Here is an 11,782-nt window from a genome sequence, read left to right on the forward strand (position 1 = left end):
ACAGCTATGGGAGACATTACTGTGGGGATCTGTTACAGACTGCCTGATCAAGAGGATTCTGTGGATGAAGAGCTCTATAGACAGGAACAGCCTCATGCTCACAGGCCCTTGTCCTCAGGGGGGACTTCAACCACCCTGATATCTGTTGGAAGGATGGTACACCACAGCACAAGCAATCCAGGAGGTTCCTCGACTGTGTGGAAGACACCTTCCTTCTGCAAGTAATAGAGGAGCCGACAAGGAGAGGTGCCATGCTTGACCTCGTGCTCACCAACAGAGAAGGGCTGGTTGGAAATGTGACATTCCAGGGCAGCCTTGGATGCAGCTATCATGAGATGCTCGAATTTGAGATCCTCAGGACAGTGAGAAGAGCGTGCAGCAAGCTCACGGCCCTGGACTTCAGGAGAGCAGAGTTTGGGCTCTTCAGGAACCTGCTTAGTAAGGTTCCATGGGACACAGCCCTAGAGAGCAGGGGGGCCAAGACTCTTGGTTGATGTTCGAGGATCACCTGCTACAAGCTCAGGAGTGTTGCATCCCAACTAGAAGGAAGCGCAGCAGGAGGGCCGGGATAGCTCCTTGAATGGATAAGGAGCTGCTGAGGAAACTTTGAAGGAAAAAAGAGGCTTATAGAAGGTGGAAGGAAGGACAGGTGGCCTGGGAAGAATACAGGGATGTTGTCCGGGACGCTAGGGACCAGGTTAGGAAAGCCAAGGCCCAGTTAGAATTAAACTTGGCTAGGGATGTGAAAGATAACAGGAAGGGATTCTATAGTTACATTGCAAATAAAAGACAGACTAGGGACAACATCGGCCCTCTCCAGAAGCTCTCAGGAGAACTGGCTACACAGGATTTGGAGAAGGCTGAGGTTCTGAATGACTTTTTTGCCTCAGTCTTCACTGGCAAAGGCTCTGACCGCATCACCCAAGTCTTGGAAGGTAGATGCAGGGACTGTGACAATGAAGACCTTAGGCCCACTGTAGGAGAGGATCTGGTTTGAGACCATCTTAAGAACCTGAATATGCACAAGTCCATGGGACCTGATGAAATCCATCCGCGGGTCCTGAAGGAGCTGGCGAATGAAGTTGCTAAGCCACTGGCCATCATATTTGAAATATCATGGCAGTCAGGTGAAGTTCCTGACAACTAGAAAAAGGGAAATATAACCCCCATTTTCAAGAAGGGGAAAATGGATGACCCGGGGAATTACAGACCAGTCAGTCTCACCTCTGTGCCTGGCAAAATCTTGGAGCAGGTTCTCCTGGAAGGGATGCTAAGGCACATGAAAATCAACGAGGTGCTTGGTGAAAGCCAGCATGGCTTCACTAAGGGGAAATCCTGCCTGACCAATTTGGTGGCCTTCTGTGACGGAGCTATGGAACTGATGGATAGGGGCAAAGCAGTTGATGTCATCTACCTGGACTTGTGTAAAGCATTCAACACTGTCCCACACAACATCCTTGTCTCTAAATTGGAGAGACATCAATTTGATGGATGGACCACTCGGTGGGTAAAAGAACTGGCTGGATGGCCGCACACAAAGAGTTGTGGTCAATGGCTCAGTGTCCAGCTGGAGACCAGTAATGGGTGGTGTCCCTCAGGGATCAGTGTTGGGACCGGTCTTGTTCAACATCATTGTCAGTGACATGGACAGTGGGATTGAGTGCGCCCTCAGCAAGTTTGCCGATGACTCCAAGCTGTGTGGTTCTGTTGATACCCTGGAGGGAAGGAATGCCATCCAGAGGGACCTTGACACGCTTGTAAGGTGGGCTGATGCCAACCTTATGAAGCTTAACCATGACAAGTGCAAGGCCCTGCACCTGGGTCGGAGCAATCCCAGGCACAGCTACAGGGTGGGCAGAGAAGAGATTCAGAGCAGCCCTGTGGAGAAGGACTTGGGGATGTTGGTTGATGAGAAAATGAACATGGGCAGGCAGTGTGCGCTCGCAGCCCAGAAAGCCAACCGTATTCTGGGCTGCATCAAAAGGAGCGTGACCAGCAGGTCGAAGGAGGTGATCCTGCCCCTCTACTCTGCTCTCGTGAGACCTCACTTGGAGTACTGTGTGCAGTTCTGGTGTCCTCAACATAAAAAGGACATGGAACTGTTGGAATAAGTCCAGAGGAGGGCCAGGGGACTGGAGCACCTCCCATATGAAGACAGGCTGAGAAAGTTGGAGCTGTTCAGCCTGGAGAAGAGAAGGCTGCGTGGAGACCTCATAGCAGCCTTCCAGTAACTGAAGGGGGCCTATAGGGATGCCGGAGAGGGACTCTTCATTAGAGACTGCAGTGATAGGACAAGGGGTAACAGGTTAAAACTTGAACAGGGGAAGTTTAGATTGGATATAAGGAAGAAGTTCTTTCCTGATAGGGTGGTGAGGCACTGGAATGGGTTGACCAAGGAAGTTGTGAATGCTCCATGCCTGGCAGTGTTCAAGGCCAGGATGGACAGAGCCTTGGGTGGCATGGTTTAGTGTGAGGTGTCCCGGCCCATGGCGGGGGGGGGGAGGGGGGGGAACTAGATGATCTTAAGGTCCTTTCTAACCCTAACTATTCTATGATTCTATGATACCACGGTTTCCTAAGGCTCATCAGTAGGAAGCAGTCATCTCCATACACAAGCCCCAAAAATGTTTCCTGAAGTGAGAACACTGTCACTTCATGATACTGAAATGCAGCCACTGTTCTTTCACTGAATTACTATGAAATTAAAGAAGCCAATTATTTAAAGAGATGGCTGACAATACAGCTAGAAACAGGAAGTTGCACCTTCCGTGCTCATTTTATCAAGCTAATCAATTAGGACTAAAAGCAGATTACTGAAGTCTGTTAGATGAAAACAGTAACTTCGCATACATTTTAAAATACCCAATAATGCCCCATTACTTGAAATTTGATCTTTTAGAATGTGAGATTGTCACCAGTAAGGGACCATCAGTACACCAGCATTTGTATGCATGTAACATGGCAGAAGAAACTGACCTTATGTAATTTTTTATTCCTACAATAAAAGAAAAAAAAAGTAAATAAATGCAATGAGTCACCCTCAAACACGACATTCTGTGCAAGTCTGACAATACTTTTTTTCCTCCTTTTTCTCTGAAAAGCAAACAAACAAAACCCCACAAGAAAATAAACAGTAAGCCTCATCTACCAAAGTAACATCCCAGCAACGGCTCTGCTATTGATTTTCAAGTAGAAGTGTTGATCCTGTCAAACTTCAAAGAGTACAGTACAATATAGTATTATACATAGGAATACAAGCTGTGAAACGAAGTGTATGTGCATGTGTGTGCACATAAGCCTATGATTCAGCCATCCTGTGGAAAGCTTTAACATCTCTAAACCTGAAATGAAATTCCATATTGAATGAAACATGATTTCAGTGGTGCATTTTTATTCTTACTCTAAGAAAAGGAATGTTAAAAAGATTGCTTCAACAAAACAAACTGGACACAAGGTAAAAGTCAAAAACTTTATCCACAATAGCAATTCCCTACCTAAGTTAAGTTCTCCTTTCCCTATAATTTGACATTTTCTAACCACGGAGAGATATCTAGTAAGTGAGCCTTAGTTCTATAAGGTTTATAAGTTCATTATAATGCCCTTCTGGTTCCAATGCCTCACAGATAAGAAAGGTAGATTTGGAGGACAGTAACAAATCTGCAAACAAACTCAGAGATACAACTTTTATTTTTTGTTAAACAGGAAAGAATGAATGGGTTTGATACTTCCTGAATTTCAACAGCTGTGGCAGTAGTGTAAAGCTTTGAATTGGTACTTCCTAGCTAGGTCACTTAGTGAAAAAAACAGCAGCACCATTCAGTTAAGGAAGACATGAATCAGTCAGACAACACTCTGGCACGATATTTTGCTCAACATCCAAAGTTTACATTTCATTTCAGATCTGTTTTTTTGAATGCAAGGTTAATAATAACACAGTAAAACCGCCCCTCATACTGAGGTCAGGAATTTAAATCCCAGTGTGTCTCAGCGCATCCTAGCAGTGGTACAGATACCACAGTGGTAGGCAAATGAAATGAAAGTCCACACCACATCTTAGCTGTCCATCATTTTACTCAATAAATAATGTTTATTGATTCTAGTAAGGGTACCATAGTGAATTCACTTTTTAAAACAGCTTTTAAAAAGCTTTCCTGCCAAAACATGACAAAGTCCTGTAGACCAACATTCTTTTCCTTCCATTGTTTGGCCTTAATCAGAAAACAAACAAGAAATATCAAATCTTCTTCCTAAACATGGTTGTTACTGTAGTTCAATTACAGGACTCAATTTCGCCTAGATTATACCTCTTCATATACAAATTGCTTGTTATCTGACCTTAGTATTGGCAAATTAGATAACCCCATTAGTTCTAGTTCTCTTTTATGTCTAGAAGTCAAATTCTGTCAAACACAACCAATCCTCCATAATAAGCCTATTCCAACAATGGTGCACCCTGTTGTATGAAAGGTGGCTGCTTACTGATGCAGTTAATACCCAGACAAGACTGGAGAGAAACACCAGGCTGGCTTTTCCAAAATCACTTATAGATCTAACAGAGTCTGAGGAGCAAAGCTGCACTCCATTAAACTTCAAAATACATTACCAGAATTATCAGAGAATGGCTGAAGTTGGAAGGGACCTCTGCAGGTCACCTGGTCCATCCACTCTGCTCAGACAGGGACACCTGCCCAGGACCATGTCCAGACAGTTTCTGAATATCTCCAAGGAGAGAGTTTCCACAAGATCTCCAAGCAATCTGTGCCAGTGCTCAATCATGCTCACAGTGAGAAAAGTAATTCCTTATGTTCAGAGGGAACCTCCTGTGTTTCAGGGTCCACTGCCTCTGGCACTGTCCTGTTACACATCTTAACAAATGACAAAACCATTATCAGAATGTTACCTTTAAAGGAAACTTAAAATGGCCATTTTAAGCAATTTAACTAACCGTATTAACAGTAACGGCAAGTAAGATGCAGTTCTGAGAAGTTTCCAAGACACAGCAGCACCAGGCTAGAAGACAGAGCTTATTAACCACTCTTACTAGCAAAACCACCCCCAAAAATTAAGGAGAATTTTTGTCTTCAGGCATAGTCTTTGTAACACCTTTTGCTTGTTATTTTTGCTTTTTTATTCCAGTACTGTTTACTTAAAAAGCAAAAGACTTGTAATCTTTCAGCAATAATGCCAGCTCCAAATAGTCAATGCGTGCTAGGCAGCCCACTTCTTTTGAGGTGGTGAGATCACTGCTAAAAAAAAATATGGACTAGCAAGTTCTTGGAACATCTGCTATCTAAATGGCTGCATAGCTCCCAAGAACTAAGAGGTCATGTGCCACTGAGCTGCACAGACACAGATACATCCAACTGCAGGTGGGAAATCCCACACAGTTACCAGACTGTAGAAAGATCTCTCAGCAAGTACTAGGCTGCCTGCCTTTGGCAAGCAGCAAGGTAACAGGGAGTGAAGCTGAAAAAGCCACCACAAACTCCTACCACAGTCATCTTAACAAGCTAGCAAAGACTCAGTAGCCCATATCATTCAGAACCAGCTTCATCAGCTCCCCCGTATGCAATCACTAACAGGTCTTCAGGATCCCCGTTGCTACTGATGATACACTTTGCTATTTTAAAGTTTTCAGGTAGTACTACAGAAGAGTAACAGACACTCACTGCTTCTTTTTAAGATACACAAAATAGTGACCGAAACACATTCACGGTGAAACTTCTTCCCTCCTCCTCCCCTACATTGTAAGTTGCACTTAAATTCACAGTTTACGCTGTCAAAGCTTTGTCTATGGAATCTCAGCACTTGTGTTTGTTACAAGCAAGGGATATAGAGAAACAACAGAACCATTCACTCTCCTTCAGAATACAGTATTTTATAAGACTATTAAATAAGTTTCTTTTCTAGCAATACAGTTGCGGCCAGCATAGTCCCAGGTGCCAGCATGAGCAAGATGTGTAATGCATCAAGTTCAGGGGAGACGCTGCTATTGTGCCTCGCAGCCTGAGGAAGCAGCAGAACCCTTCTGACAATGAAACTTACCACGGCTGGTTTCAAAGCTATGTGTTGTCACTGCGGACAGAACAGCAAAAGTCCTGTGAAAATAAGAATTGGACATTTCACTTGGGGAACTAAGAGTACAAATAAACTCTATCCCTCTTTGAGGCTATTTTTCCAGCCACCCTGGAAAAGCAATTATCTCTGAAGAGAATGAGACTCTTTTTAATGCAAGTGGTTGGCAAGACGGAAGGAAGTGGTGCCCAAAATCTGTATCCTACTCCACTCGTATGAAAACCTGAAGGGCAGGACTTAACTTTCTGTAACAAGCAGAATTAACAATGACATAGATAGGCTTGTACACTGAGAAGCATAAAGTCTCCTGCACACACAGTTCTCTTGGTGATTGACAAGCTGCTTAGAAATTGTCTCTTCTGTGGTTTCAGCTACACTTCAGGAAGAAACAAGTTAACGTGTAAGGCAAATGGGGTATACCCACACAGTCCTTCTTTACTGGAACCATTAATACCAGGAGCTTCATTAATTTTCACCAGCAGCTATATGAAAATGGAACAGACTGAAGTCAGAACAGTAACAATGCATACACTGTGAATAGGAAAAGCCTCCAGAATCACAAGAAAAAGTGGCATTAAGTCTGATCTAAAAGTCACCTAATTTATCGCCATAACAGATAAGAGATGACACTTGTGATAATAGACTTTTTGCAGTATCATCACAAGTGTTGATAACAAAATTGGCAGAAATTAAGATGAGGAAAGAGTATATATAAACTACATTCATCCAGGGAAACATTTAAAACTTCTACCCTAGAAACATTAATCAGAGGATATAACAAATGGCCAGAAAGCTTCAGGTTTTCCTAATGGCAACAAAAAGTCATTACTGAAATCCAACAGGTATTTCAGTAAACATGGAATAGTTATCAACACTGGTACAAACAAGGATTGGTTTCTCACCTTTACTATTTTGTATTGCTACCACCTCTGTTCGAAGAATAGAGTTCCTTGAACAAGCAATGCATGACACCTGCAGCACCACATAGTACCTTTTCTTTTGCTGTGATTATTTTTCAGGTTTCATCTCAGCCAACATGCAGGCAGAATCTGAAGCCATCACTTTAAAAGCTGCTATTATGGAAAGACGAATCAAGAAAAAAAATCTCCTTAATACCACATCTATGCATTACATTGGAAGGCAGAAAATAAGGGAGTTGTGTTTGCACACCCATATTAACATGAGTGTCAAAGAAAACATCCAGAAAGAAATAATTAAGTGTTGGCATGGCAGCAGCTGTGTTTGCCAACCTAAACAGGATTCAGCCATCAAAACCCCACAACTTAAAGACTAAAGAGGGACTCTTCAGTTCAAATACTTGTAATTTAGCAACTGGACTTTAAAGTGGTAAATCTAGAAACACAGATACATACCCACCTCTCGGTCAGACAAGGAACACAGAGCTTGTCTAATATGCTATTCAGTGAGTTCAAAGGAAGGATTTTTCAAGTTCAGTCTAAATTGTAAAAAACCTGAAAAGCAGTGCACAGAGCTGCATAAAGAATCATAACTACAGCCTTCCTTCTGTGACTTATCAGATGCTATTAGGCAGCCACTATCTTTATCTCAGTCTGTCTTACAGCCAGATATACAATTGCTAAGTTTGGAGATCTCTCGAGCTAGAAACTCATAGCAATTCTTAATGTACTGCTTCGGCTTAGTGCTTAGAGTTCAGTGAAAGTCAGTTCTCACCCTTTTAACTTCCTCCTGTTGCACATAACAGGGATTCCTGTCAAGTCACGCTTATCAGTACTTCCCACAGAAAAAGATTCAAGAGCCATATCTAGAACAGCTTCAGCCAAATTCTGTCAATCATCAGCAAACAGGCATTGCAAAAATTGCTCAGCACCTGCTACATGAAAAGCGGCTCAACTCTATGTCTTTACATTCGTGGTTAGCATCACAGAGTGCCCAGACACGGAAATAGGATTAAGCACTTCCATGCTCAGCGCTACACACCAACACGTGACTTCTACCCTGAGGAGCTTGCACTGAGTCAGCGCTGCTCTGGCACACCAGGCAGGCAGAAGCTGAGCTGCACTGGGCTGAACTGGCCGAATACATTTCTCTGTCTCAGCTAGTGCTCAGTAAGAGTACTTGATGCTTTTACTAACAAGGCAGGTACCAGAATTGCTATTGAACCCATATTTAAAAAAAAAACAACTCTGATCATTTAACAATTATCTCAGTTGAGATACCCGAATACAGAAAATCATAAAGAATCTGTGCAAGTTTTGTGTTTTCTTCCTCTGCTGAGACCGTCCTCAAATTTATTTTTATTTCAAGCAACTTGCAACAATGTGCCATAAGTTTCATATCAACAGAGCTCCAAAACCACTACTGCAACACTGTGCTAATTCATGTCATAACTTCATATATAATAGAATCTGCTATTTCTGAACATATGCACTACATGAAAGTCACAAGCAGCTTCAAGAACTTCGCATGAGCAACAAGCTAGAACAGATTGAAAGGAGGAGGAGTTATGGATATCCTGCCTCTCAGGATCAGACTCACAGCTGTGCTTTTCTTAGCTATTATGCTTCCAATTTTACCTAGATTGTCATTTCATTAGCATCAACGCCCACATCACTCGACCTTGAAGGCAGGCAGCAAACTTTGCTCTAAGGTAATTAACATTGAGGGTATATGTTTTACATTAGCAGAATAAGGACAAGTACCCACAACAGGACAGAATGTTAAATACACAAAACCTCCTTGTCCTTTGGATAAACGACAAACTAGAGCAATGTAACATGTGCTTTGAGGCATAATATTCAAGAATTGTACCACAACTGACAGCTTCACAAAACCAAAACTAGTCACCCAAATTATACTGCTTGAACACAACCACAAACGCACAAGACAGACACGCAAATCTCAAAGAGCAGAGCCAGGTAAATTTTGTAATAGAAACATTAGTCCCAGTCTGGGGAGCTGTTTGCCAGAACTCACAATATTTGCAACCTATTATCTGAAACTTGATACAGGAAAAGGCAATTAGATTCTCCTAGAAGTTTCTTCAGCTACCTTAGTAGTGGTGTACCACAGTGTCTATCCCTCAGCCTTTTACCAGCAAAACTCTGAGCCTTTGGTGAGTCAAATCTTAACTGAAATCAATTGAGATTGACTTCAATAAGATCAAAATATGCTGATATAAATACTATGCTGCTTCTCACATGTAAAAGTACCTCGTGTCTGCACAGTCACATATTCTGCTGCCTCATTCATCACTGCATCTTTTTAAAAGGCACATTACAGCAACTAAGATTTAAGCCTAAAACATATTAGCAATTCACATATGAGTTTCCTTTCAATGGGAAGGCTTTCCTCATTTTGTAGCTAAAAGCACTGTTCATAGCAACTGAAAACTCAATTTTTCAACAAGAAACCGTAAGATCCAAGACTGCCAGAGTAATGGCCTATTTCACTCTACTTCTACACAGCATGTAACAAGACCTTCAGTATGCAACAAATGAAGGAAAGGCTGTTAAGAGTGACATGCATCTGTTTATAACAGATGAGGTTTGAACTAGATCCAATATTCCTTACAATGGCATACACACAGCTACTAAAATAAATAAGGTTTTGTATAAAATACAGTATGCTGACATTTGCTAATGTGTCTGAGCAAGACATGCATGCAGTGTTGCAATAACTGAGTCTCACCATCACTTCCTGCCCTTGGTGAACATGCTAGTAATTTCAGTCTAACCACAACTGTTCAGTGCACACTCATACACAGAGAGCATCTCCAATCCCAAAAACAACCTAGATATTACAGAAAATGGTTAAGAGAGGAAACAAACGGGCTAAGACTGTGTGTAGGAAGGGGGATATCAGGGTAAAGAAAACAGAATAATGAACTGTGAATGCTATTCTTTTGGAAATAGACTAGGAGCCAAAGTAGAAAATATTTAGCTTAATCTATTGGAACTACACCCTAGGGAGTATTATTTCAGATCTATTTTCCTTTTACATTTTCAATAATAAAAAACAAAGCTCACAGAAATTAAAATTGTTGTTATCTATGGCTTTACAGAAAATGTACATGAAAATACCTGCTTTGAATACTGAAACCAGACTTACAAGCACTGCTGAAATTAACTAGAGTGAAACATTCTGAACTCTACCATTAATCGATGAAAGTCAAGAGATGAAGCAACAACCAAGTGCTCCCTGTATACCTTCTCAATAAAGTGCAGAAGGAAAAACACTACTACTGGCATTAGAGGCCCAGGACAAAAACGTAAGGCACACAAATCACCTTACAAGGCAAAGTAAATTTGCTAAACGCCCTTTTCTCCAGCCATTCCAGACAACCTCCCTCATAAAAATAAATCAGCAAGTGCCAGTGAACCGCACCAAGCAGCTCTCGAGTAATGGAGTATTTAAATGCTCGTAATGCCTAATTTGTCCTCAAATGAAAACTAAATCAACCTTGAAACTGAAGCGGCTAGCCTTAATTAACCTATTTTCTTAAAGATGTGCGCAAGGAAAGCAAATAACTAACTAAGACGGTGGCGTTTTTACTTTGCACGCACACAGAGAGCCACAGACCGAGACGAGAGTGACGGCTCTGCAAACATGCCCAACATTTCCCAAGTTACGCTTACAGACAGCTCCGTTCCCCAGAGCACACAGAAAGGGGGGGAGCCCTGCCCTCGCCCCTTCCCTCCAGGAAAGCCACTTCTTGGTGCCAAGGGTACCACAGCTAATCTGGAATCCGCTCCGTCCCGGTGCCACACGGCGCACAGCGGGAGTCACACAAAGAGCGCGCAGCCCTCAGCAGCACCCTCCCGAAGCAGGAAAAGGTGTTTAAGTTGGCGGCAGCTCCTGAACAGCCGCTCGGGGCTGTAACCGGGCGGCAGGGACTCCAGACGGCCGCTGGAGGGGCTCTGCTGGGGGCGGGAGGGTAAGGCGCTGCAACGGCAACCGCCGCCAGCCCGCCCACGGCCCGGCCCGCAGTCGCCCTCGGCGCGAACCGAGCGAGAACGGTGCCTTCCGTGAGGTAAAAGGACACTTTACTCCCGTGCAGAACTAGCACCTCAGCGAGGGGAGGCACAACCGCCGCCAGCCCACCCGGGGGATACGCCCTGCCACGCCGCTTCCCACCTGAGCTCCTCACCTGCCGATCTACCGCCCGCCGGGCGCCTCCGCCATAGCCCCCGGGCAGCTGCGCCCTGCGGCCGGGAGGAAAGAGTCTGACGGCAGCGACAACTGCAACCATAAAGAGCCGCCCGCTCCACCTGCGCCGGCCCTGCCCGGGGCGCGCAAAGCAGCACCGCTCTCTGCTTCGCCTTCTGGGGAACGTCCACGAGCGGGGCTGGGGGCGGGACCGCTGCGCTTGATTGGCAGCCGCGCAGGCCAATGGGAAGCGCCTGCTCACCCTTTCCCCCCGCCCCCTGCATGCTAAGGAGGCGTTATTCCCGCCCGCCCGCCGGGCAGGGGGTGTGTCCATGACGTCACGGGCAGCGCCTGGCTGGCAGGTGGGGCGCGGTCCCTGAGGTGAGGCGGAGCTCGCAGGGGGCCTGGAGCGGCTGGGGCGCGGCGCGGGGCGAGGGGGTGATGTGCGGAGCTGTTCCCGTATTGTCCCCGCGGGAGCCTCGGGGCAGCGGGAGCTCCCTCAGCCGCTCCTGCCCGAGGGAGCGGTTTACCCTCCCCGTCGGGGCGAAGTGCGAGCGGCCGCCGCCGGAGAGGGCTTGTT

General features: G+C 44.6%; 1 protein-coding gene across 4 annotated transcripts in view; it reads right to left on the reverse strand.

The window, feature by feature from the left end:
• The window catches only part of OSBPL3 (oxysterol binding protein like 3), a 97,182-nt gene extending 85,689 nt beyond the window's left edge, over nucleotides 1-11,493 (reverse strand). The window contains exons 1-2 of one of the 4 annotated variants that reach the window (XM_061464798.1): nucleotides 11,204-11,493; nucleotides 5,163-5,243 (exon numbers count right to left, since the gene is read on the reverse strand). The gene's annotated coding sequence lies outside the window, so the exon portion shown is untranslated. Of the gene's footprint in view, nucleotides 1-5,162; nucleotides 5,247-11,203 lie in introns of all 4 variants that reach the window. The other 3 variants (XM_061464796.1, XM_061464799.1, XM_061464797.1) reach the window with 3 other exon arrangements.
• Nucleotides 11,494-11,782: the final 289 nt, after the last annotated feature.

This window comes from Pezoporus flaviventris, unplaced genomic scaffold (assembly GCF_033815535.1).
Source record: "Pezoporus flaviventris isolate CSIRO_AGI_PZ_B2104156 unplaced genomic scaffold, CSIRO_AGI_Pfla_v1 ptg000037l, whole genome shotgun sequence".
In the NCBI taxonomy this organism is placed as follows: Eukaryota; Metazoa; Chordata; class Aves; order Psittaciformes; family Psittacidae; genus Pezoporus; species Pezoporus flaviventris.